The sequence below is a fragment of the Pan troglodytes genome, chromosome 5 (assembly GCF_028858775.2).
Source record: "Pan troglodytes isolate AG18354 chromosome 5, NHGRI_mPanTro3-v2.0_pri, whole genome shotgun sequence".
NCBI lineage: Eukaryota > Metazoa > Chordata > Mammalia > Primates > Hominidae > Pan > Pan troglodytes.
Genome location: NC_072403.2, coordinates 84585826 through 84613593, shown reverse-complemented (window position 1 = coordinate 84613593; position 27768 = coordinate 84585826). Strand labels below are relative to the sequence as shown.

The 27768-nt window shown below is 36.1% G+C and overlaps 1 protein-coding gene and 1 long non-coding RNA gene across 7 annotated transcripts in view; both read right to left on the bottom strand.

Moving 5' to 3' along the window:
- Nucleotides 1–27768, bottom strand: part of KCNQ5 (potassium voltage-gated channel subfamily Q member 5) — a 572959-nt gene that overhangs the window by 529403 nt on the left and 15788 nt on the right. The gene's annotated exons all lie outside the window — the stretch shown is intronic.
- Nucleotides 11211–23828, bottom strand: LOC134810203 (uncharacterized). Of its 2 annotated transcripts, none has more exons than XR_010157729.1 (3): nucleotides 21105–23828; nucleotides 13905–14064; nucleotides 11211–13199 (listed from the first exon to the last, which is right to left on the bottom strand). It is a non-coding gene; the product is annotated as an uncharacterized LOC134810203 (long non-coding RNA). The 2 variants fall into 2 exon arrangements; XR_010157728.1 differs by lacking the exon at nucleotides 21105–23828 and adding an exon at nucleotides 20421–20546.

Sequence of the window (27768 nt, the reverse complement as noted above, 5' to 3'; positions counted from 1 at the left end):
AGCACTGCGCCACGTCTATCACATAAGTTCATTTGGAATGTGACACTCTCTATTGGGTGCTGTGATGGCTAAACATAAATAAATAATTTGGAAACAGTCCAGTTTTTCATTTAAAGAAGCTTATTCTAGCCCATTGATGAGATGCTGTAAATGCAGAAAAATGGTCCATTATGCACCATTGTATGCTAAATGCTTTACATATATGAACCCATGAAGAACAAGCCTAGGGAGATTAAATAAACTGACCAAATAACAAGCCAACGAAACTAGTTAAGTCACAGGCAGCCTTTAAATACCAATCTTCGTGTCTCTAAATCTCATCTAATCACTACACTCTAGTGATACATATTGGGTGTGTGTCATGGAAAATGCAAGGCAATAGTAAAAACATTTCCAAGCCTACATCAATACTAAAAAAGTCAGGCTGAATAAATGGAAAACATAGGGTAAGAAACTGACTCCTATGGGGGAAAAAAATCTTCTATGTATTCTCAATTATGTTACAGTAATTGGAGAATATTATGGATGGTGGGTTAACTTATATTTTTCTAGAGTAACTCCTGTACCTCAAGGAAGGCATTCACTTTTTATTAATTGTATAATTGTGAAACAGTCATCATGCTAAGTAAGCTGATAAGCCTGCATGATAGGACTAAAGAAAAACTATGGAGATAGTTTTAGAAATACTTTAAGATAGAAACTCATGTCAATATTATGTTGTACTCCACTTGGTAAATTCTCAATGTGTTATTATAACTTACATATAAATAATAATTACATAGAATATTACATTTCTAAGAAAATAAGTATTAAATAACACATTAGTGGCTCAGTTCTCGACAAGAGGGTTAAATATCTATATATATATAAAATGAGTTTCCTTTGGACAATGATTTAGACATGAATATCTGAAATATTGGAAAATAATAAATATTTTAAAACTGGGTAGTGGATGAAATTTATATTTGTTTAAACTTTATGAAAAAAAGTATGATTTTAAAAATTTTGTCACCTACACACGAGACCTCTATAAATTTTAAAGAGTACTTTTTATTATATGCCAATATTTAGGTTATAATAACTTTGGTTCCGGCCATCATTACTAGTCTGATAAAACACAGTACCACTTCACAACTGAACAAATTCTTCTTTATCTACAATTACATTCATTTTAGTACCTGTTAGTTCTCATGAAGAACAGAATTTATTAATGCAATTTTCTGAAAACAGCATTTATTACTTATACTCACTTATTGCCTGAATGAGCAACGATTTTAAAAGGACAAATTATGATTAAAAGTCAAAATAGGACATCAATAGTAGAATTTTAATGAGGAGTGAAGTGCAAGATAAACTTTAAAACTTAGTAGGAGTTGCTCCAGGACACTGAAATGCTGCTGGGACCATCAATGTCAAGAGAAATATTTGGTATTTACTCAGTGTACTGCTAACTACTTCTTAAGAAACAGGATGCTAAGAAACTTCATTACAAAGCTGTCCTTCAAAATATGGCACATGTTATTGTTGGCCTTTTCATTGATAAAAAGGGATTATCAGACAGACTTTGAGTACACCATGTTAAGAGGTTAAACAGTTACAAAGAAAGGAGAGAACGTTGAGCTTAGTTTTTTCATGTCCGCGCTCTAGAATCTGACAGCTTAAGCTCAAAGATAGCTCTGCCACCTCATAATTTAAGTGATCTTGAGAAATTGTTCAATCTTTCTATAGCTCAGTTTCTCATGCGTAAAATAGGAATAATAAGAGGTTGTGGTGGGGATAAAATGAGAATTGGCTTGTACTATTTTAGCACAGGCTCCGCTACACAGTAAGTGATCAACACACATTAGCTTATACTATTATTAATAATATTCATAACACTTCAGTAATACTGCATAAACATCCTCAACAGAGGAAATATATGACCTGGCTTAGGTTTTAAAAGGTTTGCCCTGGCTTCAGTGTTGAAAACAGCCCACAAGGGACAAGAACGGAAGTAGGAAACTCTGTAGGCAGCCACTGCAGAAACTACCAAGATGAAAGTGGAGAAGGTGGTTAGAAGTGGAACAGCTATAGAGATATCATGAAGGATTATTTTTTCAATTGGACATGGCATTTTCAAAAAGAAAAAAAATGGACAAGATAATTCAAAATTGTTGCTTTTTATGGGGGACCGAGGGGATGTTATGTTCTAAATGTATCCCTCCAAATTTATATATTGACAATCCATCTCCTAAGTGATAATACCAAGTGGCAAGGCCTTTTGGAGGTAATTAAGTCATGAGGGCAAAGGCTTCAAGAAAAGATTCAGTGACCTTATGAAAGAGGTTGAAAGGAGCACCCTAATCCCTTTTTTGCCCTTCCATTCCTTCTTCCACGTGAGGACACAGCATTAGCTCCCTTCAGAGGACGCTGTAACAAGGCACCATCTTGGAAGCAAAGAGTAGCCCTCACCAGACACCAGATTTGCTGGTGTTCTGATCTTGGACTTCCCAGCTTCCAGAAATCTGAGAAATAAATTTATATTATTTATAAATTATCCAGTCTATGGTATTTTGTTATGGCAGCACGAATGAACTAAGATAGATGGTTGTTTGTTTGCCTTTTTGTTGGGTTGTTTTTGTCTGAGTGGCTAGAAAAATGGAGTTGGGTGTGGCAAGATACATAGATGAGGATGATTATACAGGTGCAAGTTTGGAATGAGGGGATGAGGACAAACAGGAAGTTGGCTTTGTGCATATTCAGGCAGAAATGTCTATAGCCATCCTTGGAAATATTAATAAGACAGTTGGATAAACAAGAGGAGAGATATGGGTGGAAATTTAAAAGTGGATTACTATTGATTAAATTATATTGTGCAGAATAAGGCTCAAATGAGAGACGGAAAGTTGCAAGAAGGCAATCTTAAATGTAGGTAAACTAATCTTTCCCATTAATGGAGACGTTTAAAAAATCCTTACAATATCCGCCTAACTGCTAAGCTGTATGTATAGCATACTTTGGAAATGTCTGGATTCTAAATACGCTTAGAAATCTCACATTAATTTTTAAAGCCATGAACAACTGTAAAAAAATTCATGATTCTAAGAAATGTGTATCATGAAATATATTTGGGTAGGCTGGGCGAGGTGGCTCATGCCTGTAATCCCAGCACTTTGGAAGGCTGAGGCAGGTGGATTACCTGAGTTCAGGAGTTCGAGATCAGCCTGGTTAACATGGTGAAACCCCGTCTCTACGAAAAATACAAAAGTTACCAGGCTTGGTGGCACATGCCTATAATCCCAGCTACTTGGGAGGCTGAGTCAGGAGAATTGCTTGAGCCCAAGAGACGGAGGTTGCAGTGAGGTGAGATCGTGCCACTGCACTCCAGCCTGGCTGACAGAGCAAGACCCTGTCTCAAAAAAAAAAAAAAAAAAGAAATATATATATATATATATATATATATATATATATATCTCCTGTAATCCCAGCACTTTGGGAGGCTGAGGCAGGTGGATCACTTGAGGTCAGGAGTTTGGGACCAGCCTGGCCAACATGATGAAACCCCATCTCTACAAAAAATATAAAAATTAGCTGGGCATGGTGGTGGGCGCCTGTAATCCCAGCTACTTGGGAGGCTGAGGCAAGAGAATCGCTTGAATCTGGGAGGCGGAGGTTGCAGTGAGCCAAGACCATGCCACTGCACTCCAGCCTGGGTGACAGAGCAAGACCCCGTCTCAAAAAAATAAATAAAAAATAAATAAAATTAAATTCTTTACACATCACCAAAAATGAAGTAATTAACTATTTAACTTGACATACATAAATATCTAATTTGTAGAACAAACCCATTTTATTTTCAAAGGGTCTTCCTGGGCATTTATTCTCTCAAAACAGACATTTTGGAATTCAGACTGAATCTTTATCAATGTTCTAAGCCCAAAAGGGAAGGATTTCAAGAGTTTCAGGAGAACTTCTTGGGCTGCCCATCATACTTCCTGGCCTGCAGATGCCCAGAATACAAAACATAGCTATGACTCACTTGAATCTAAGTTGTGGATAAAAATGCAAATATTTCAGAAGTCTGGTAATCATTTACATCTTAATGTGGCCTCAATGCACCAGATTCTGTGGACCTTCCCAAGAAAAGTGAGGTTGGAGAAGTCACAAAGTATGAATAACAAGTGAGAATAGGTAGATTTGGGAATATCAAAGATAAACTAATGTTGCTTTATAGTCTGCATTAAATTCTCTTATAAAATTGTAACAATTATACAAGTTCGACAAATATAAAAGCTGTAACTATAACATAGCATAGCATCATTTGCAAATAAGCTATAGATTTCTACCTACAAAGGCTTTAGTTTGAGGAAAAAAATTTTATAGTCTTGGCACATTATGCAACTCTGAGTAAACTTCTGAGCATCTCTCAGGAACCACTGCAGGTGAACAAGACCCTGTTTCTTTCCTTAGGCACTTATAGTCTATAAGGCAAACTTCAAAACCTTCAGAAGTAAAATAAATAACCTCTTGCGGTCTGAGAAAGTGCACTATAATACTTAAATATATTTCATTGAAAAAGTATCTATTTGTCAACTGGGTGAATTAATCAGGGGACGAATTTTTTATAGAGGATGAGAAAAAATTGTGATTCTCTTACATATGGAAAATCATATCCACATTTCTAAATCTTACAATTTAAAAATATGATTTAATTACTAGTATTTGTGTAGAGGCTAAAACAAATTTGTGAAATGTGAGTGGTCTCCCATGCCATCATTTTAATTTTATTTTCTATCTTATTTTATTTCCATTTATTTTAGTTTTAGAGGCAGGGTCTTGCTCTGCCATTCAGGCTGGAGTGCAGTGGTGCAATCATAATTCACCATAACCTCAAGCTCCTGGGCTCAAACTATCCTCTTGCCTCAATCTCTTGAGTAGCTACGACTATAGACATTCACCACCACACCCAACTAATGTTTTCTATTTTTTATTTTTGCAGAGATGGAGTCTCACTGTGCTGCTCAGATTGGTCTCAAACTCCTGGCTTCAAGTGATCCTCCCACCTTGGCCTCCCAAACCATAATTTTATTAGGCTTTAAAATGTACCTTGATTCACAGGGTTTGGGTTATTAATAAAATAATTTGTTAAATGGTGTTGTACAATAAAATCTTGAAGTACCTAGGGACAGAGTCTAATGCATCCCAGATGCAATGGTCAATGGCAGTGATTAGTTCCAGGCCAAAAGTGTCAGAGCCAGAGATAAGATGCTCTCAGTGGACATAAATTTGTGTGGTGGAGAAACCCTCATAGAGCATAAATATCAGGAAGTTGAGTCTATGATGTTTATTGGATTCATAAATGAAGAAAACTAAACTTGCTTTTATTAGGTAAAAGGGAGATAAAAGCAAGACTAAGAATAATCAGTTGAGAAAGATTTTTGTTTTCCAGTTACTTGTGTTAAATGTTTTATTATAATTAAATGCATTTTAATATTGCAAAGATACAATAGATGAATAGACAATGTGATAAGAATAACTGAAATTATTTTTGCTCAGTGATTATTGTCTTTACTACGTGGGAAACTGAGCTTCATGAAAATTAAATAAAGCAATACATTTTCAAATATACCAATTGCTCCTGATGGAATACTAGGTAGAGATGCATTTGAGGACTGATCCTAGAGGCCAAACATGCAACGTTCAAGTTACAGTGGGTGAGGAGAGCTGCTGCCTTTTAAAAGTAATTAAGAAGACTTTCTAAAACTCCTGGGGCAACCAGTTCATAACACCATACTGTTTTGTGTGGTCCTGGGTCCCCAGTGAAATTTGGCTGCATGAGCGTCCAGGACAAGTAGAGTAGAAACAGCAACAAATTTTAATTATGCATCCACTTTGGTGGCCTTGTAAAGAAGAGAAGACACCATTAATACAGACAAAAGTGGTGCTCTGCAGCTGAGAATCACCTGTGCCAATAAGGTTACTCTCAGATCTGTGCCAAATATCTGAGGGCAAATGGAAATTTAAAATACTATACAGATGTAAACTTTGGATGTATGGAATGTTCCTGAATATCTGCATCTTGGAAGACCCATATATAGATTCTTTCATTTTCATTCCATGCTGGTTCAGACTTTCATTAACTGCTAAACTATAACAATAAGTTCCCAGCCAGTTTCTCCAATTGCCATTTGTCTTCATTCCAGAATATACTATGCATTGGTGTCAAATCAGTCTTCTAAATTGCTGCTCCAGTAATGTTATTCCCCTACTCAAAATCCATTAATGGCTCTTAATTGCCTATTGAATCAATCCGAATTTCCTCATGATAGCACTCACAGTATGTCCCGACATATTCCTCTCTATCCAAATCTCCTATCAGTCTTCCACTTTTATGTCCCTTTTTCTTCAGTCAACAGGACAATAATTCCCTAGGAACACCACACACCAAGCTTGTCTCCATGTCTTTGCCCATGTTGTTCCTCATCCAGAGCCTGGCATTACTCTCATTTCTTACTCCCCGTTCTTCTCTAATTCCACTTTCTCTAGGAATTTCTTCTTGCTCTCTCTCAACCAGATGCTCTGTCTCTCCTTGGAATCTTCATAGCCATTTGGATGTCTCACTGTGATGGACAGATTCTCCTTTATATCATTTATATAACTGTCTCCTTAATTTGAAGATTGTGAGCTTGTGGTCTGTAGCACCTAACATAGTGCTAAAAAATGGGAAGTCAATACATATTTGCTGATTCGAACTGATCTAGCAGCATTTCAAGTATCGTTTGGTGACTAAGTTTTGTGTTATACAGATTATATGTCCATTACGATTTATTGTGGAGGACTTTTCTCTGTTTTTTTTTTTCCATTTTGTTTGCACGTAGCTACTGAAACAAGAATCCAAGGCTTGTTTTTTCTTTTCTGAGAGAAAGAAAGAAAAACAGAAAGAAAGAAAGAAAGAAAGAAAGAAAGAAAGAAAGAAAGAAAGAAAGAAAGAAAGAAAGAAAGACCGACCTTGGCTATTAAACATGGAAACAAAAAGAAGGTAAGCAGTGTTTATTGGAAATATGTCTGGTTTACTACATATTGTGCAGAAAATTACAGAACTAAGCATTTAAAAATGTTCAAGCATACTTAATTACAATTTAGTCAAAAGTACAGTTTTCTTTGTTCATTGAACAATTCCTTCAATACCTTTATTTTAATGAAAATAATATCACACTAGAATAAGTAGATGTATGTAATCATTTTCATGTGTAAATAGGTAAAAAGCCAAGAATAATCTATCTTTATCTTCATTTTCTGTTACTGAAACGTATAAGAATGATCTTAAGCTCTAGAAAGCATTCAATTTATATAAAAGTGATTCTTCTGGAAATCACAATGTCTTAAAATTGTCTTCTCCCCTCATGCAGCACTCTCTTGATATGTCTTCAGCCTCTAGTCTTGTGTCATTGGGGACTTTTCTTTTCTCCTCTCCTATTTGTAATCACTAACCAACACTTCATGCCTAGTACATTGTTCCTTATTTCTAACTTTCACTCAGAAAACCGACTCACAAATTTATGTATTTCCATCCTTGGTTTACTGTACCTTGGTTACTGTACCAATGCACATTATCTAGCACATAGTATTGGCCCACAATAAATATCTCTTGGAAAACTAAATGAACAATGTTAAAGTTCTGGTCCAATTCATGAGATGACTACAGTCCATCTTCACTACAATTACTTTCTATCACTTTAAATCCAATATATTCCCAAACCCAACTTAGTATCACCTCTTCATTCCCAAACCCCCAACACTCTTCCAGTTCCCTCCCCCAACTCCAGTTTCCTTCTATTCCAATTCTGATACCATATGGTCTCAAACACAATGATGTCATTTCTCTGTATTTCCCTTCTGTTTTCCCCTATCTAAAATGATGATCATTTCTATTTTTATGTTCCTATTGTCTTATTCTGGGTTATAGTCATAGCATGTACTCAATCACAGTATCAAGTATTCATTATGTGCTTACATTATGGTAGACACTAGGTTAAGTCCTGCACATAGGTATTATTTTTATTTATTTTCAAAGTAACTCAATGAGAAGATGCTATTATTTATATTTTACAGATGAGTAAACAGTTTTTCTAATATTTATTGAGTACAAAGATATGTAATTTGATATGAAACTATCTGATATCCAAATATGTATGTGTCCATAACAGAGTAAAATACATAATACCTTATCTTAATTTTTCTCCTAGAACAGTTTCTCTAATAAATATTTAAAAATAGTTGTCTTGAAAAATATTAAAATGTTACTTTACTTTGATAAATGAGTATCCTTAGCAAGAGAATTATATCCACATTTAACAACATGAATTAGTATTTAGCACACATTTGGACTGACAAAATAACATGCTATATTTGCAAAGATGTTATTCAGAGATTGGCATTCATACAGTAATTTCAAATAAATATTTTTAATAAACGGTATAATGACCACAACTATACAATAATGTCATTGGTAAAAATCACCAAAATATAGTAAGAATTTTAAAAGGCATTTTTAGCCTCCTCTTTTGGGTATCAACCATTATCTTCTCTCTGAATAATACTGAAAGAAAATTTACATCTATGCAACAAATTTCACAATTAGAAATGGAGATAAAATTACATAAGCAGACACTAATGGAAAATCTATTAAAACAAAGGAGGACCTTTAAAGCCAAAACTTGAAGCACTCAGGAAAGAAAGAATCATTGAGTGTATCTAAGACAAGCAGTAAATGGCATGCTCCACTGATTCTGACAACCTGCAGGTTGATTATGAAACACCATCACAAAGGCTTCAAGACATGGAAAAATTCAGAAAATGTGGCAGGTGAAACATATTATAATGAAAATCCAACGGAGAGGTCTCTTTTTTAAAAAGAAATGAAAGCCACTCTTATGGAATAAACAAACTATAGTAAGCAATTGCTACCATAATTCTTACAATCTCTGAATACCTGTGATTGTCTGTGAATAAATGGTACCAACTGAAATAGGGAATTCATCACAGAATGCTGTAAACAGCATTTGGGTGCATGGCTTTATATACGTATATATAAATTCACATAATCCTCAGTGTGATATAGTTCTAACCACTCTCATTTTCTAGATGGGAAAACTGGGGCCTGAAGTTTCCTTGTCTAAGATCATACTTAGAGCCTCTTGTGAGGCTGAATTGAACTCAGTCCTTTGACTAGGATTGGGTGTTCTTTCCTCACTAGCACAGTGCCTCTCCTCAGGGTTGAAACAGAATACAGGAATACAGCTCTTTTGACATTCACAAGTATGCCTTCTACCTCTCCAAAAGCCCACGAGAAATCCCACTGGCAACGGTGAGGAGAGAAAAAGGCTGTGATATGGATCAGAAAAAGTCTTACAGATCCAAGGATATTCAGGTTAGATAAGAAAGGGAACAGTACAAAGCCAGAGTGACCCCCAGTTCAATCCTGCTCAATTCTAGGGAATTACCACCAAGCAATTCTGGCTTTTTGTGGGAGAAGGAAAGGGGAGGGAGGAAAAAGAGGGAGGAGAAAAGGCAAAGAGGGAGGGGGAAAAACCAGGAGAAAAGAAGAGGGAGAGAAAAATGAGAGTGGGACTCAAAATTGGAGAGAATGATTCAGAGGAATTAATATCCCACTCTAAGGAAGCACATAATTAAAACTTCTTCATCTTCTGAAACATCTAACTAAAAAAGACACAGGCTAGAAAGCCTCTTTCTCTCACTTTTTTTTTTTTTTTTTTTTTTGCTTCTGCCTCAAGCACTTTTAAAGTTGCCTACACATTACAGAATGTTTTGCTTGATTTCCTTTCAATGTCCCGGAGAATATTTGGAATGTTTCTTAATTTACATATGATGTGGTGTTATTTAGATATAGATCCCATGAAAGATAAAAATTTTTTAAAGTGAGTGTAAGTGTGAGCATTGAGACAGGAGAAGGAGGTAATTAAAAGAGATAAATAAAGCTTTAAAAGCCGCTTCTTACCCTAACCACCGTCATCAAAAAAGAAATCTGTAATTCATGAATAAAATATAATCTGAGTTTTACAACAGCATTATAAAGATTCCTTTTGAGTATAAATTTTAAAAGTGTTATTGTGTTATAAAATTTAATGGGAAATTTTTCTTTCCCTTAAAAATAAACCCAAATACCACAGACATTTCCCAAAAATTCCAGCTGTCTGCTTGCTCTCCTTGAGTTATTTTATTTTCCTCCATTAGTAGTTTAAAGGTGTACTCTTTGATATGTAATATCATTTTAAGGAGTTGAACAGAATTAAGATTGTTCCAGTATACTCAGCTGTTTATTTTCACAAAATTGAGGTACACATTGCAAAATTAGAGTGTTTTCATTGGAAAACTTTCATTACTAGTTAAAAACTGTCATCTCAACGAAATAATAGACTTCTAAATCGAAGGAGATTTTTGTCCAACAATTTAACAAGTATACTAGTGTATGCATGAATGTGAAATTTTGGAAGGGCCAGGCATAGAAGGAAATAATTTCTAATTTGTCATAAAGTCCAAGAGTATTTCTAGTAAAAATATTTTTACAATTCTACCACACCCCATGTATTGCATTTTTTCTGCTATGTTGTTTTTTCCACTGAAGGAGTCATAGCCCAAGTACATTTCTTTGTAATTACAGAGTATCTATCTATGCATCCATCTGTCCATCCTTTCATTCACTCAGTTCAACTAAAAGAGTCTTCATTTTGTATCTACCAGCTGTCTGGACCTGTTAGGCACTAGGGAAAAGAGATGGATAAAGTACTGCTCCTACACTTAGGGACTTCACAGAGGAGATTAAAAGGTAATCAGGTAATTATAATACCATAAGGGGATAGCTATGTTAAATATATGAACAAATATATGAGAACAAGATAGGAAGAAGGCAGAAATCTCCCCTCATACTTTACCTCCACACAGAAGGTACAATTTATCATTTACAAAACAGTTTACAAAATATTATCTCCAGCATTTGGCCTCTGTTCCTATTCCTTCCCACCTGTCCTCTTAAAATAGGCTGACCCTTTGCAACCTTAATCGACCCAATTTAAACATGACCCCCTCTGACCATCCTCTCCTCCATGGATTAGTTACTGCACATTTCATTCTCATGGCATCTCTAGGTTGATGCACACTGTTTTTCCTGAGTGTTCTCCCTTTAGACTAAAACCACGTGAAGGCTAGGAATATTTCTTTCTTCTTTGTATCACCAGTGCTAACCATGTAAATGTGTGAGGAATGACAAAAAGGAAGAAAATACTTACAAGTAAACAAGACCCTATACTAATACATTTCACTGTGCCCTTCCATATACATATATCCTACCCACTCCCCCACTACTAAGAACTATTCTTTCCTTTCTTGTAAAAAGGTATGCATTTAAAATAGTTTCGCTTTTAAATGGATTTTTCCCCAGAGGGCAAACCACTCATTTACTCTCCTGGCAGAGGAAAACAGTAAAGTGTCAAGATGTCTAAGCCAGTTTGAAAATATTTTGGAATTTCTGTGTTTTTCCCCTTCTTTTTTACATAGCTATATAAATGTGCACCTATTCTGAGAGTCAGCTTGAAGCACACATTTCAAGGTATTTGAAATACTTTTCTTTCCGTTTTTCTTTTTGCATTTCATTTGACTAAGCAGTTGTCTAAAATGTGATATAACCAGAATGTACCTATTTATATTGGTTACTTCAAAATGCATGTCTATGAGTCACTGTTTTTATACACTTTAGCTAGTCAGCCAGTTCAAAGAAAAGAAAATAGGGGAAATTATTAGAATAACAATTACTAGTTGAATGACCTAATACAGATTAAATTATAAGAAACAAGACAGGAAAAGGAAACTTAGTTTATATCTCACATAAGTGCATTTTAATTATTCCATCAAACCAATAACTATATAAACATAATTTCAGAAAAATGGAAGGTTGAGTTTAACATTATAAAACAGTCATTAGCTGTGTAAATAATGAGTAAAAATATGTAATGGTCAGAAAAAACATAGCACTTGCAATGAGAGACTGTTTGTATTAAATATATTTGGATGTGTCAGTTGCTGCAATATTTATTCAAGGAACCAAGCTTCTGGGATTTCATTTCTATTTGCCACCAGGTGAATAAAAATGTGTTAAGTTCGTGTTGTCTGTGACCTTTTACTAAAAATGTTATTCCCTAGTCATATTCTGCATTGGTGGTCAGGGTTGGATGCCAAGAATTTGCTTGTCATCTGACTGAGTTTCCTTTTCACATGTAATGCTTCATCTGAATTACACCATCCTAAATGATTGTACAAGCTGAAGAATTTTCTATGTCCAGTAGTTTTATTCTTTAAAGAAGCATTCAAGAACCATTACAAAACAAATAAAGCAAAGATAGATTCTGTATATTCTGGTCATTTGTGTGCCAAGATTGATGGTGGTTAGTAGAGTATGTAAATCAATGAATTTAGGAAGTCTCACTGAGTTGTACAAACTCTTTACTGGGTCCGTAGCTCCATTTTCAGAGTCCTGTGTGTTTTCACAGAAACTGCACCATTAGTTATCTTCACTGGAGGATTTGACCAAATTTATCTAAGGTAATGTGCCTATACACGAGTTTCCTAACTAAGGTTCTTAAACCCCTTGGTTTATGAACTTCTGGAAATTTATGTAATCATGCATATGTGCACATACACGTGCATGTCTGTTTAAGGACACGCTTCACAGGTTTTTAAAATACGTAGAGATTCTGAAAGAGGCTGTGATCCAAAACTGTTTAGAACCTTAGCTTCGCATCAACAGTATTGGCCAGGGACTCCTGACATATTTGCCACCAGTATTCTTAGAAGCCCTCTACTGCTGTCCATAGATGCACAGTTGCACATCTGCGAGCAGGACAAAGCCTGTGCTCAAACACAGCCATCTCCAGGCTTCGTGCATTTGTTTGGTCACATGAAGTGGTACCCTGACTCTATCAAAAGCTAATTTCACTCATTTGAGTAATACGACTAAGCACACAATAAAACTGAGGATCTCTGAACTAAAACTGGGTCCTGACCCATATCATCCAGTTTGGTAGATTAACTGAACATAACCACCTTGAGTATAACCAGCCACATGTCCCTTCTTTGGAATGTGTCTCCACATAAACACACGTAGGCTTTTCTTTTTTTTCTTCTGAGATATTTCAAACAGAAGACCTCTGAGAATAAAAAAAAAAAAAATGAAGGCCCATGTATTCATCTCCCGTTTTGCTATATTTCTGCAGGCTTAGGTTTTAAAAAAATTTAAATATTCACATACAGTAGAAACTCCTGCATATGCCTCCTTAATATCATTTTCCTCTCTTTTTCCCCCTCCATATTTAAAAGCTATCCTAGTATCTACCAAGTCTAAACATTAAAAAAAAATCTATACAACATATGTATGCTGGTCTAAGTAATATAAAAGTATTGGTTGCCATGTTTTAAAATATTGCATAGTTCGTCTCACACTATAAAAATGTTTTTGCACCTTTATTTTTGGCTCAACATTAGGCTTGAGATATATCAATATAGATTCATGTAGCTCTAATTCATTCCTTTCAATTACTGTATGGTATTTTCCTATACAATGACACTGCCAGTTATTTACTCATTATTATCCTTATGGACATTTTCATTTTTTTCTATTACCAGTGATGTTGCAATGGGCATTCTATCTCTTGTGCCCACTGCACGATGTTCCATGATGGCTTCCCTGGTCTTGATGGCAAGAAGTGATCCTCAGTTCTTGTGTACAGTGCTACTGTTCTTCCAACGTCAAAGGCTCAGCCTCATCCATCTCAATAGCCATGGTGAATGGCCTTATGTTCTTTACGTTTTAGTACATAATGTGACTGCTATAAATAATTATTAAATTTAATTACCATAGGTTTCTCTGTGTGGTAGTCATCAGTGTATCTGTCTCAACTTTCATACAAGATTGTACATGTTCCCTGGGAGTGGGTTTGTTACATACGTGTTCTAATCCATCAAGCTGTCTTGCACTTCTTTATACTTAATAGGTCTTCAATATTTACTGAGTGGCTGAACAAATGAAATAAAAGGGAAATCTTATTTAATTTCATGATGTATGAGACATCTTAACAGTCAACATTACATTCTACTACATGAAGTGACTTTTCTACCCAAATTAGCTTATTCATGCTTATCGTCAATACTGTGATCTAATGGGGGAGTCATTCCCATAGGAACTTACAAATAAGAGAAATAAATTTGCCTCATTATGGTGCAATACATAATGATCTGTTTTGGTCCCTCTCTTTTGATTGCAAAAAGAGCTCCTTGCTGTCCATAGATGGGGGTCCTGGAGGTCAGGGGCATTACATGCATGTGTCTGTGAACTGAACAGCTATCAGAAACCTAGGGAAGTTGAGGAACAAGCTAATCTCTGCCTCAGGGCCATATGCCAGATGATCAGTCTCTCAGTCTCTGTCTCTGCCTCTCTCTTTCTTTCTCTCATCTTATGGCATCTCTTTTTTTTTTTCTTTTTTTTTCGTTTTGTTTTGTTTTGTTTTTTCTGGGTTGTTGTACAGCCTTCTGTCTCCTGACCAGGTTTCTCTTCTTAATGCATGGTTTCTTCTTCCTCACAACTTTACCTTGCACTCTCTCTCTCTTGCCATGACTCTGACTCCAACTAATGGCATTCTTTCAATTCAACTCTACTGATGATTGACTCACCATGTCCATTTTTTTCATCCCATTTCTCCATAAGTCACCTGCCTACATGGCAAGGACACATGATAGAAAGTATAGTTTTCTGGCCTAGGCCAGATAGTAAACATTTTCAGCTTTTTCAGCTGTAGATCACTGTTGTTACCACTCAACTCTATTGTTGTAATGTAAGAATAGTCACAGACAGTAAATAAATGAATATGCATAATGGTGTTGCAATAAAACTTTATTTATTATTTATAATGGACCCCAGATTTACAAGACGTGATTAGAGTCTGTTCTGTGCCTATGTTTACCAAGCACCTCTCAATAATGGGTTAGTTTTGCATATGGCTCTGCCTACAGGAAATGGATAGGATTGTTATGTGAATTTGAGGATTCTAATTCATTTGAGAGTTTTATAGTGTTAGAAGAACTTCAAATATGACTAAAGTGTATAAATAATGATGATTCATATCTCAGTGCTCATAGACATGGCCGGATGGTGATTTGTAAATGAGATGATGTACCTAAGCTGTGCACTTGCCCTTGGGCAGCACCCTGCAATGTATGCTTATGGGCAAATGACATTAAACCAATCACAGAGAAATTGACCCCAGGCTAGAAGGCACCCTTAAACTCAAACAAGGCTGGATTGGCAGAACATATATCAGCCATACACAGGGTTTGATCAGAAAAGGTCCCTTTAGTTTTACTGAAAGCTTCTGTCTACCCATGCAACAGTAAACTATGTAGACCAATAGATAACCATATGCTTTTTTTTCCCCCAAATCCATGTAGTTTTTCAGACATAAGATCAGCAATAACTACAATCTGTTCCACTTGTGGATAACTGTCATATTTGGTAAGGAAAATAAACATATAAGAAATTTTAGTATTTTTATTTTTAGAGGTCCATACATTTACAAAATTTATTTTTAAAATAAACTCATCATTTGCTGCTAAAGTTATTCTTTATAAGCCTGTTGACTTTTTTTTATCAAATGAAGATGTATTTTTCACAGTTTCATTATATATGTATATATATGTGTATATGTATACAAACATATTTAAAAGACAATATTCTCAATATTTGAGAAGATGTAGTATGATGGATGGGATCCTGCTGTGAGAAACCCAATTATGCAGAGATTTGAATTATTTCAGATTACAGATTAACAACGGACATAGGGTGATAGTCCATGGGATACCATTAATATGAATGTATTCCATCTATAATTGGGCATGCCTTATACATCATTTTCTTGATCTACTGTCAGTCAGCTTGGCTTCAGCTTGCTTTTAACTAGGGGCACAGTACATCACATGAAGTACCTGGGGGGAAGTGGAAATCTCTACATTCATTAAGAAAAAATGCCTTTCAGGGAGGTAAGTAGTTACATTCTCTTCAGGCTTTTCTTTCATTAAAGGACTCACCATGACATATGCAAAGAAAGAAACAAACAAAAATTAAAACCTTTTCCAATCTTCTAAATTACAAGTTAAAAATAGCAAGATTTCAAACTCATTCAAGAAGCCAAGCATGATAAGGACAAACCACAACTGAATGCTCTTGAGTCTGGACATCCTGAGGAAGGTGAGATCCAAGAACTCTGAGTGGGCCCAGCGCAAAGCCAGAGAGGACCAAACCCAGAGACTCACTACCTCTTCCCTTCCTCTCCTTTCTATGAGGGAGACGCAGGTAGACTAAAAATGGGAATTCAACCTGAAGAGAGTTTCCATACCATATGTCATATGCTGACTTAATACTTATTGTTATATTATTAATATTATTCATTTCCTACTTATTAAACTTCCATTCTGGCAACCTGCAATAAGAATGTAAGTAAGAGTATTTGGTGGGGTTTTTTCTTGGTTTGTTTTGTGTGTATGTGTTTTTTTTTTTTCCTTGAGACAAGGTCTTGCTGTATCACCCAGGCTGGAGTGCAGTGGCATCATCATTGTTCACTGCAGCTGCAAACTCCTGAGCTCAGGTGATCCTCCCTCCACAGCCTCCCAAGTAGCTAGGACTAGGGCATGCACCCACCATACCCAGCTACTATGTTTATTTATTTTTTTTTTTTTTGGTGACAAGGTCTCACTATATAGCCCAGATTGATCTTAAAATCCAGGCTCCAACACAATCCACTCACCTCAGCCTCTCACAGTGCTAAGATTACAGGCATGAGCCACTGTGCATGACCCCTAAGTAAGAGTATTTGACAGACAAAAGGTACCCAAAGTCCAGGCCATCCCAGCATGCTGGGATATGGGGTAATATTATGTGACACAAATTACCCTGAGAACTCATGTTCTAAGTGTCATACTTAGCATTTGTAAAATACTCCTAATTTGCAAAATTATGTAGACCAACTTTTCCAGGAGCCTGATTCAGAGAATATTCACTATGAGCAATTTGGCTCAAATAAAACCTTGTCCCTAGAGTTCTTCAGAAAATGCACTGGCTTGCTGAGAGAATGACGATGATAGTGATGGTGGGAGAAAAGGAGGAGACAGAGAATAAGAAGGACTATGGGATGCACACAGTAAAAAAGTCATGTAGGGCAAAGAGGGTCATGATAAAAGGTGCACCTTGTCTCATTCCTTCCCCACAGCCCTGTTCGCTAAAGATAACTTTCATCTAGTAGTTTAATCCTTCCAGAAACTTTCCATTTATATACATGCATACATGCTGTCTATGTATTGCTGATCCTCATTATTTGTGGATTTCATATTTGAGAATTTATCTACTCAAAATTGATTTGTAACCTCTAAGTTAATACAGCACTTTTGAGGTCATTTGCAGACATGTGCAGACCAGCCAAAAATTTGAACCTCTCCTCTCACATATGTTCCCAGCTAACACTGAACCAGACTGAAGGGTGATCTAGCGTTCCTAAGCACAGGAAGGCTGTGATGTGCCTTACGGAGAAAATATGTGTAAGATAAACAACATTCAGGTATGACTTACAAACTGTGAGTTCAGTGTTAATGAATCAACAATATATATTAAATAATGTATCTTTAAACAGAAACACACATAAAATAAGGTTATGTATTGATCCATTGATGAAAATGTTATGACCAAAGGCTCATAGGACCTAACCCTGTATTTCCACTAGGAGCAATGAGTCGGTATTTGCTAATTCAGTATTTGCCGTGACCTTATGGAACAGAATGAGAACAACCTACTATGTGTGTATTTTTTAATTTACAAAGTGTATACCTGTTATGTGCTGTACATACTGGTTTATACCTTGTGTGTGTTTTTTTTTCATTTTAGAAATCATGCTATACCATGTCATACATATCCACCTCATTCTTTTCAAAGGATGCAGTTTTCCCTTGGACAGTTTTGCCATCATTGATTTAACTAGATGCTAATAACATAGTTTTATGTTTTTTCTAGACTTTTAAAATTAGAAAACAATGTTTCAGGGAACATTCTTATGCTTACATCTTTGCAAACTATCTGAATTAAAGAAATTTCTAAATTAAAGAAAATTCTGGTTTCTGTGACAAATACATAACAGCTGTGGCTGTCTTTAGGCGACATCAAAAAGTTTAACAGATTGATAGGTTTGAGTATCCCTTATCTGAAATGCTTGTGACCAGAAGTGTTTTGGCCTCTCCAGGTTTTTTTTTGAAAATTTGAAATATTTGCAGACACTTAATGTTTGAGCATCCCTAATCCAAAATCCAAAATCTGAAATGCTCCGATGAGCATTTCCTTTGAGAATCATGCCAGCACTCAAAAAGTTACATATTTTGGAGTATTTTGGATTTCAGACTTTTGGATTAAGGATACTCAATCTGTACTACATAGGGTGCAGACTTGTCCTGTGAATTTAATGTGGCTGAACAGCAGCACCACACTGAGGATGTTTAGCACACATCAAATAATTAGACTTCCTTTGGTATGTGAAGTCAGGGTTAAATAACTACAGGGTGCCTTGAACTGAGGATCAATGGAAAATGCTCTGTGTTTGTGTACAAATCTCCATGACCAAAGGAGGCCTTTTTTAAAATAACTTTTAAGTTCAGGTGTACATGTGCAGGTTTGTTATTTAGGTAAACTCTTGTCACAGGGGTTTGTTGTACAGATTTATTTTGTTACCCAGGTACTAAGCCTAGGACCCAATAGTTATTTTTTCTGTTCCTCTCCCTCCTCCCAACTTCCACCCTCAAGTAGACCCCAGTGTCTGTTGTTCCTTTCTTTGCATCCACGTGTTTTCATCATTTAGCTCCCACTTATAAGTGAGAACATGCAATATTTGGTTTTCTGTTATTGTGTTAGTTTGTTAAGGTTGATGGCCTCCAGGTCCATCCATGTTCCTGCAAAGGATATAAGCTCTTTCTTTTTTATGTCTGTGTAGTAGTCCATAGAATACATGTACCACATTTTCTTATCCCGTCTACCACTGATGGGCATTTAGTTTGACTCCATGTCTTTGCTATTGTTAATAGTGTTACAATGAACATACGTGTACATGTGTCTTTATGGCAGAACCATTTATATTCCTTTGGGTACATATCCAGTAATGGGATTTCTGGGTTGAATGGCAGCTCTATGTTTAGTTCTTTGAGGAATCATCATACTGCTTTCCACAATGATTGCACTAATTTACACTCCCACCAACAGGTTATGAGAGTTCCCTTTTCTCCACAACCTTGCCAGCATCTGTTATTTTTAGACATTTTAACAATAGCCATTCTGACTGGTGTGAGATGGTATCTCATTGTGGTTTTGATTTGCATTTCTCTAATGATCAGTGACATTTAGCATTTTTTTCATATGCTTGTTGGCCACATATATATTTTCTTTTGAAAAGTATCTGTTTGCTGGACTTAATGCCTGGGTGATAGGGTTGATCTGTGCAGCAAACCACTGTGGCACACGTTTACCTATGTAACAAACCTGCACATCCTGCATATGTACCCCAGAACTTAAAATAAAAGTTGATAAATAAATAAATAAGAATTTAAAAAGAAAAGTGTCTGTTCATATCCCTTGCTCATTTTAAAAAACAAAACAAAATGTTTAATGGGCAAAGGATATGTTTGTTTGTTTTTTACTCGCAAAATGTTTGTTTTTTACTTGTAAATTTGGGAGGCCTTTTTAACATGCTCTTTATCTAGTAGGGCCAAGCTAACCCTCTTCCCTAGGACAAATAGCATAGCCATGTATAATAACAAGGGGAATTAAGCCTCTACTGCCTTACATCCCCCTTCCCTTCCCCAAGCTGTGTTTGGGTAGTAAACGAAGTAGCTCTGAATCAGGACCATCAGCGTGGAGGTTAAGAAAACTGAGAGAAAAGATTGTAGATATTCAAAAATTGTGAGAGTAATGAGTCGTAGAGAATTGTTCATAAAAATAAAGGAGACCCCTTCATTTTCTCCAGTCACCTGTCTCAAAAGTGTCTCAGATAAATAGGAAATGCCTGAAGAAGCACACACAGTACACTTCAACCTCTCAGTGCACGTACATGACCCAGGCAGAAAATGGTCAATTATTGGCCAACAATTTTAGATACCAAAATTCTTTTCTCCTTCATAATTCATTCATGAAACCATCACCTTTCTAATGATAATATTAACAATTAAAAAGTATATTAATATAGACAAATATGAGGAGGGAGAACCAAATTCACATTAATTTTAACCATTTTCTCTCTCACACACACACACACACAAAATAGTGTGCTTGCAAAGCTGAAGATATGCCTCACCTCTCAAGCAGGGCAGGATTTTCAACAGTTAGGGTCAAATCCAGCTGCTCCTACTTACATCTGTCTTGGTTCAGGCTCTTTGGGGCATATAAACAGAGTGGTAGGCCTGTTTAACATGGCAGATTTAAAGACTGCACAGATGTTTCTGCTTATTTGAATGTCTGGATGAATACATTTGCCTTGCCCTAATGAATTTACCAAGTGTAATGAAATTGTGTGTGAAATAATAAATGTATTTTTGTGTGTGTGTGTGATGCTGATGATGATTTTGGATTCCTCATGTAACATTTATACATACTCTTTCCCACTCCCACTTGCTTGATTTCAGGAAATATTTCTCACATTTTCATATCTGGAAAGAAACCACAGTGCTGCAACTGAATGGGCTAAATACTAATTTGTTTCTTACTTGATCTATTCACTTATTAGATCCTTTAAAGATCAAGTCAATATATGGTTTAACTCCAAGAAAAACACCGTCTTCAGAATTTAACTTCCTTAGAAGAAAGAAAAGTCATGGAAATTACTATCTTTTGCCAGCTATTAGAAGTTTATAAAAGGGAAAAATATTTTCCCTGTTAGCACTACAATGCTTATTTAAAGAATATTCTTCATGGAACAGTTGAACAAACAATAGTATTTAAAATGAATGTCAATATTCATTTATTAAGAATTATAGAGTACCTTTGGTAGAGGAAGGTAAGTAAGGAAGGTCACAGATCTACAACTGAAGTCATTTCTATACAGGATTGACCACCAATGCTGGCTCCAATAGTACTTGATCCTGAGGAGGCTACTTAACATTTTTGCAGGCTGTTTTCCCATCTAAAAAAGATAGCACTAGAGTTGGTCACCAAAGGTCCTTCCAGCTCTCTAATCCTATTACTTAAATGTGTCAAAGCAGTAGTTCCTGCTTTAAGAGTGTGTTTTTATCTATACACTCAAAAATAAAGAGATTATAAAATATGGCTTGATTTCTGAAGAAAAATCTTTTTGTTCAAGCTCAGAGAACTTGTACACACAACAGGAAATATCTGGCTCTATAATCTTGGCACCAAATACAATGCTGTTGTTAAATAAGTGTTATGCTAATTCACTTATTCACTCATTTGTTCGTTGAACACATGTTTTTTCACGTGTCTATTATTGCAGCATTTCCTCCTCTGAAGAGGCTATAGACTATATATGGTTACAAAGTATAAAAATTACTTTTTTTTTTTTGCCCAGCAATTATATAAGGAGCTTTAACACTTTGTCTCCTTATTTCCACATTTGTCAGATGGTTGGTGCTTAGAGGGGTTTACGATTTGCCCAAGGTCAAGGTCACACATGTTCAGTGTATGTGACTTCTAGAAAATTTCTCATTCCCTTTACTTTGGCTACAAAGTTGCCAGCCTTGGGTTAGGGCTCCATCTGCTTTTTAAAATTTACCCTGCACACTACTGTTAGAGAAATTCTCACAATCTCACACACCAGGTAGCCTTCTACGTGATCATGCCTGAACTCTATCAGGGCCTTTGCAGTTGTCAAGACATCGTGTTATTTATCTCTCAATGTTGCCTTATCATAGCTCCCAATGTTGCCATTCCAAACTTTTTTTTTAACCAACCTAAACTTTTATTTACCATAACTCCAGGATCTTGTTATTCTCAATTACTTTAATCTTTCCCCTTCTCAGGGAAGGGGGTTCCTGGGGCTTTTTTATTTGTACAGACCTCCAGCTGCTTGGAGAAATAAAAGTTTAGCTTTACTCTGTTGATTCCTAATCTACCATTCTCCCTCTCTCTTTGCCCATTTATTTATCAATTATGCACCCTAATCTGTCTCCCTTCTCCCCTGCAAGCACCATTTGGTGCATTATCTCAAGCTCTTTAGAACTGCTTTGCACTTATCAGCATCTTTCTTAGAGACTGCAAGATTGCTTTCCAACCAGATATCCCTGGTTTCATTCGAGGCTCTCTAAATATCACCCTCTCTTCTGGAGTCCCCATCCCAGTTATACAGTGATACTTTCAGGGACACACCTCACCCTGCAGGGTCCCTTTTGAAAAACTGATTGCTATGTCTGCACACCACCTAGTTGCTGGGTTGTTCTGGCCTTTTTTTCCAGGACATCATGTTTCCTGTGAAATTGGATGTCCTCCTAACACATGGCACTGCAGATGCTGTCCACTCCTAGATGGCAAAGTTTTCTTCTAGGTTCTGGCCCCTCGCCTTCTATACTGGCTTTCTACATCATCACACATTTTCACTTCTTTTCTTTGTAATACTTTTATCCCATTGCAATCCTTTGAGAGACAGTCTTCCTGTGGATGTTGTATTTTCCTAGTTTTTCTCTTCTTTGTCCCTTTTGCAAATCTTTCTCTTCTCATTTCCCAAGATGCCAGTATTCCCTAAATCTTTTTCCATACACTCTTCTCCAAGCACCTTTTTTCTTCTCCATCACTCTACATTGGTAACTGATGATCCCCTGTCTTTCCCAAAGCCCAAACAGGCCACATGTCTACTTGTGCTTGTTCTTTACCTAAAACAGAATTGAGTAACTTCTGCATGGTCACAGTCACACTTGCTTGGAACCATGAACATTTTGATTCTTTCATCTCTTTTGCCAACCAGAAGCCAATGGAGAGCTAAGAACTCCAGTTCTCCCTTTGAATTTTCTCCTATTCTCCGTTTCTGCACATTCCCAGGGCTGACACTGCAGTCCAGGTCCTTGTCATGCTGCACTGCCGCTCCACTACCAGATGCTTACTGTAGAGCAACCACTAACTTTACATGTCACCCTTGAAACAAGTACAAAAACATAACAGATTTATTGTGAATAGCTCTTTAAAATATATTATCACGTGCTCCAGAAATCTATACTAAGATTGCAGTGTGGAAAGGGAATTTGAATCAATAAGAAACCAAAAAAAAAAAAAAAATAGGTATTTGCCTTTAACCTTTTTTGGAGAAAAAAAGTACAATCCTTCATGATGACAATTTTAAATTATGATAGCTACCCTTCAATTAGAGGAATATTCTGTCTTCTCCAGTACAACGTGATGGTTTGATTATTCTTATTTATGGTTGTCTAGGCTACCTCACTTAGCGCCATCTATAAATTTATTTTTATTATCCACTTCCTGCCCTGAAGCCTGGAAGAAAACTCCATACCCACTAGCTCTGGAAAACAGCTCTCAGCAGCATGACCCAACTAGTTTAGGAAATGTAATTGTAAAGTAGCTCATCAAGTCCAATACTAGACGTAAAAGATCTGGAACCATGTAAGGGAATCTTTCCTGCTAGAGATACTGTGAAACTCTAACTTCCAATTTCAGAGGAATAACTGGGGCCATTCTACTGAGTGAAAGGAATAATGGGCTACTGAAGCATGGCCCAACCAAACTGGTAGCCTGAACTACTGTATAGGAGTCCACACGATTGGCACAAATATGATGACTACATAGTTTTCTTTCCTATTATGCTTCCTGTCCTACCTTCGGAAGGACTGCAGGACGATCTCAGTGCACAACTAAAGTAGGACCTACATAACTAGGGTAGCTGCTTCGTTTGAGAAGATCCTAACCCATCTCATTTTGTTTATTCCTTGATGGATCTGAAGCTAAGGGAACTTACCCGGGTTTCTTCTAGAGAAAAATACTTGAAGGCAAATTTGAATGTTCGAGCTTGTTAAAACTGTTTCCCCAAAACAAACTGTAATTTCTTCTATGTCAAGGACTAGATGAGTAAGAGTAGGTGCTCCTTGGGTTCAGGATCCTATCTTGAAGGTTCTAAGTGAGTTCCCAAACGTCATTTGGATTGCCAATCAATTTCTCTGCCTTTTCCATTTGACATACCAAAACAGAACTATAGAATTTTATCATCAGGCATGATAAATTTAAAACTAGTTTAATCTCACTTTGCAATTCTTTAATCTGACTGCTGATCTAGGTCTGAAATCCATTTGAAGTATGTAGTCTTTAAAAGATGGATAAAAAGCACTTTAGAGATTGCAATGAACACACATTTCTAACACTTTTTGACCTTAGCTGCACTGGGAAGTACCACTCTTAGTTGAAGAAAAAAGCCATTTTCCACATGACTGGAGAAAGTTGAACAAATGGAAGAAGTGTTTCCAAAGTGTTCCAATAACACAATATGCAGTGGGCACTCATTCAATATTTGAGTGTCCACTGCATATTGTGTTCTTGGAAGGCTAGGTATAATATTTTCCTTTCATGTAATAGAATTGAGTGAACAATATTAGAAGCTTAAAGTGTATACTGAAAATAAACAGACACTTCATTTTGTTAAAAAAAAACACAACTTTTTGGTTTATACTGTTGTTCTTAACCCATTTAGGGAGAAAAAAATAACATCTCCAAACAAAGTATTATGAAACAGCATTGGTTTCTTTCTTATTTTTTAAAATACTTTGGAGCAAATTAAACATACTCAGAATGTTTTATTAACTAGAACATTTAGTTTAACTAGTTTAATTACTACTGTTTAGAAATTACTATGATGAGTGGGAACTCCTGTGTTGGTCTCAGTGTGGGAATGCCCTGAGCAGAACGCCCACTTGCACAGGCAGCTGAACGCCGAGCTCCAAAGTTTCCCAAGGGGTCAAGAGAACTGGCAATCAGCAGTTCTGTACATGGTGATCCTGGAGTTTACCTTGTAAATCCCTTCAAAAGGAGCAATAGCTAAATGCCACTGGAGAAAGGCCAAACTTTGCTTTTATCCTAAGTCAATTCAGAGAGATGGTTTTTGAGGCTCAGTAAACAGTAAATGAATATCTTTCTAGATGAAAATTTCTTGAGGGAATATGCTATGTCTTATTTATGTTAAGCCCTATAGTTCCTACTCTAGGGTCTTACACTTAGCAAGAGGTCAGGTTATTAAACAAACATTGAAGAATTATATCCTAATTTTACAAACCAGAAAGCTGAGAAATGTAGCCAATGACTCAAAACATGGGGAGAAGAATCTAAATTCTCAACTCCATTCAATCCTCCTAGATTCATTCAGCTGTGAGAGAAAACAGGTTTAGAGAAATAGAAGCCTTAAACTTGTTTTTCATTCTAGAAAAGGTTATGAGAATCGCTTTCACAAGGTCTATGCTTTGGAAACATTTTCAACCAGAAAAAAATGCAGGTGGTTTTCTATCTCCTATGTACTCCTATGATACATTTGCATTTTGAGACCATGCTTTAACCTCTCAATAAAACAGAAAAAGTACAGCTCTGTGATGCCAGATTATAGATCTATTCTTGGCTCACTGAGTAAAGAAACTCCTAATGATTATAACAGCCACTGGGGTAAATATTTTTAACTGATATTTAACTATGTTACAAATATATTTGGACTTCTTTATTGTGCATTTTTATATAATAATTCCACATGGCATAAAAACTAATTTCTAATTTATTTCTTAACTATATACTTCCAAAGTATATAGTCAACTTTCAAAGTAGTCAACTTCCAAAACAGAAGGTAAAAACTTTTAAAATTATTCACTGAATATCTGACTATTCCCAAATTTCAGAAATAATATATAGATATTAGAAAACTTCAGCGATTTTAAGGCTTCACTCCTTATTTTCTAAGAAATTTGAGCATAACTAAAACCCTAAGAAAAATAGGGTTCTCCCCTTATATTTCTAAAATCCACATTTTCTAGAAGTCTCTATTAATTACCATAGAGCAATATGTAAATTAGGTACCCAGTCTACGTAGGCAGTACACTCTTAGAGCATGTAATTAGAAATTCAATGCATCTCTTAAGAACAGACAGCTTTCAGAGGAAGAGAAAGCAACATTTTGTACAAAGAAATGGGGAGAAACACCATTCCAGAAAGGTAGAAGCACAGAGAGAAACGAAAAAAAAAAAAAAAAAAAAAAACTAGGAGCAATTTAACTGGAGGAAAAATACAATAAGACCAAGGGGAAAGGGAAAGTAAGAAACATCCAGGGAAAATGTAAATGTGGAAGGGGAGAGAGAAAAGCATGGAAGCTGAATGAAATGTATTCACACTAGTGTAAAGAAAATGAGTACTTATTATTTTAAAGAGAAGAAAAAAATCAAAAAATCAGTTTGGAGTAAACATGTTCTATATTCAGCCATTATGAGACTTAAACAAAGCAATGATGCTATTTTGTAGTGAATCTTAGGTATTCCATGATGACTGTATAAATTGGGAATTTAATGTTTATAGGAAATTACATTAAGAAATTATTATTCAGGGCCAAGCACAGCAGCTCATTCCTATAATCCCAGCACTTTGCGAGGCCAAGGCGGGAGGATTGCTTGAGCCCAGGAGTTCAAAACCAGCCTGAGCAACATAGTGAGACCCTGTCTCTACAAATAATAAAAAAAAAAATTAGCTGGGCATGGTGGTCTGTGCCTGTGGTCTCAGCTACTCAAGAGGCTGAGGTGGGAGAATTGCTTGAGTGTGGGTGATGGAGGCTGCAGTGAGCTGTGATTGTACAACTGCACTCTAGCCTGGGTGACAGAGACTCTGTCTCAAAAAAAAAAAAAGGGTGAGGGGAACAAATTATTATTCAGATAATCAATACAAGTTGCTACGCAATACGAACTAGTAGAATTTAAGGAAATTCCTGTTTGGAAATATAAAGTTAAAACATTCAAATAGTTCCACTAGTGGTAATAAGCTAGGTGAATTTTGATTAAAAATAAAGAATGAAGGCCGGGCGCAGTGGCTCACGCCTGTAATCCCAGCACTTTGGGAGGCTGAGGCAGGTGGATCACCTGAGGTCAGGAGTTCGAGACCAGCCTGGTCAACATAACAAAACCCCATCTCTACTAAAAATACAAAAACATTAGCCAGGCGTGGTGGCGGGAGCCTATAATCCCAGCTACTCGGGAGGCTGAGGCAGGAGAATTGCTTGAACCTGGGAGGTGGAGGTTGCAGTGAGCCGAAATCACACCACTGCACTCCAGCCTGGGCAACAGAGTGACTCTCTGTCTCTAAAACAAACAAACAAACAAAAGCAAACAAACAAAACCAAAAGAATGAAAACCTGGGCATAATGCCCTATATAGGATACAAAAAAAGAGGGTACTTTGGTTTCTTTACATACACAAACTATTTGCAAAGAATTAGATAAAAACCAAATTAGAATACAATGTAATAATGTAATTAAGGAATAAAATACATAATCCAAATAATAAAGGCTATGGGAGGTGCATAATGATAAGAAAATAAGCTAGCACATCAGAAAAATATTTAAAGAAAAATTAGAACTTAAGCTGGTTAGAATGTGAAGGCAGAGAAACAAACATGCTTAATACAAAGTTAAAAGTAATTCCTTGATACTAGGTAATAAGGCATTTTAACTATAA